We start from the raw sequence: 2140 nt of genomic DNA, 5'->3' as shown, positions 1-2140 counted from the left end.
CGGGAGGGGGTTCTGGGTACCGGGGGGGGGGCGGGGGGGGGGGGGGGGGGGAAGGTGGGTAATGACTTGCCCCTTGGCTTCCCGATTGGCCCGGGAAGCCAGATCCATGCTCCCTCATCACTTGTTGACGAGGGAGCATGGAGATGGCTTCCCGGCTTATAGAGTACAGATATTATTTTTTTTTCTCAGTACTCACCGATACAGAAAGTCCCATTATGGAAGCTGGGCAGCGTGTGATGACTCGCCGCCCGGCTTCCTAATGGGACTTTCGGTATCGGCGAGTACTAAAAAAAAAAAAATATCTGTACTCGATAACGAAAAAATGGTATCAGTGCATCCCTAATAAATATATATATATATATTACAGTTTAAATATATTAAATTGCAATGTGATATTCATTAGATATGATACATGTCATAGTTAGAGTTCATCAGTATCACATATGTATCTAATGAAAGTACATGTAAATAGACACTCATTGGTGACACTGAAATGTAACTGAAGAATAATATTTGAGGATATGTGTTTCCACAAGAAGTATGCCTGCCTGTTGAACACATGAAGCACTTAAAAGGAACAAATTGTCTCTAAGTATGCATTTGAAAAGAATAACAACTAGAAATGCTAAATATGGAGAAACAACTAAAAGTGACCTCAGTATTTTGGAGTCATCGGTTCAGATCATGGTTGTGTGTTTCTGGACCAAATATGGTTGTAACAGTTTATTTTTATTTTAAATTAACTGGGATCATATGTGCACATAAGAAATTTTACACAATAGCACTTTTACTGTACCTAACTACAGTTATTAAAAAAATACATTTCATGCTGATATGCTGCCATGTAATGCAATATTGCATTCCGGCTATTTCAAAGTTTCAAAGAACTCTTACTGACCTTTTCAGACAATCTTCAAATGAAAAGAAATAGTCTTTTACCTATGTTACATCTTTTACCTACGTTTCTTATTGTTGAACATTTATCTGTGTTATCTTTTCATAAAATATATTGTAGCTAATAATAGTGTGTGGTTTTCTTTTTTAATTTGACATGTACAAGTTTGTAATTAAAGCATATGCCAACGCCATCGCTAAGATACCATACGCTTTAACAAGCAATTGCAAAAGCCCTTTTTAATAATTTTCAGTGTCCAGTTTTCATAAACATATTAGCTGGTGATCCTGCCATTGATCCTTGTTCATGCACTTCCTGTGCCAACACTCTTACCCTGTCTTTCAATTGATTTTCAGCCTTGTCATACTGTCACATGGGCTTCTGATTGAGGCTACAAATGGCCATTTCAGCATACATTATACAGGCATGGTCCACTGTTTTCACAATTGGAAAACACTCTTCTAAATACAATGCAGACATCACTGACAGGAAGTGGATGCAAAGAGGCAGCAATTAGATGCCAAAATGGATGAAAAAAGGTAAAAACATGCAAAGGATAGTTAATACGCATGGGTTATACTGCCTCCTACAGGACGATTTTAACATTAAGTTTTAAACAAGAGGAAAAGAAATGGGGCCAGTTTTCTCTAGTGGCCATAACCCCCCAATTCTGTGTATCCTTGGTGTCCTAAGGCTAAAGGATGTCTCTCTACAGCTCTGCTGAATCAAGATCTCTCAAGTAGAATTTTTCTTCAGTCAAACAGGTGCTGGTCCGACCATATATCTGAAATCCTGGATAGCCTTTCCAATTAGCTAAAAATTCAGTATTTCTTTACTGAAAATGTGCTTGTCTCTGCACTGGCACACCTGCACGTTTGCCTGCATGAGAGTCTGTACTCTGTCATGGTAGAGCACCAATCCTGGGTCTATAGATTATAGAGCATAAAGACTTGGGGGGTTATTCACAAAAGGGTGAAGAGTTTGGAGAAGGCAGAAGGAGTGAACAATTTAGGCCAAAATGGCTGAACTGGAAAGTGAAATGAATTGGAGAATTTTTCCAAATCGTTCACTTCTCCAAACTCTTCACCCTTTTGTAAATAACCCTGTTAGTCTTCCACAGATGCTCTGATGATTTGCCAGGCTAGAAAAGTAGGTTGTGGTTACGTGTGTGTTCTAGTGCCAGGGTTTGTTTTTCTTTTTGGGCCCTTTGCTTCCTGGGCTCTTCCTGTAGTTGGGGCTTAGGAA

This window comes from Nanorana parkeri, unplaced genomic scaffold (genome assembly GCF_000935625.1).
Source record: "Nanorana parkeri isolate BGI_ZX_2015 unplaced genomic scaffold, ASM93562v1 scaffold1808, whole genome shotgun sequence".
Lineage (NCBI taxonomy): Eukaryota > Metazoa > Chordata > Amphibia > Anura > Dicroglossidae > Nanorana > Nanorana parkeri.
This window is presented reverse-complemented; position numbering follows the sequence as displayed.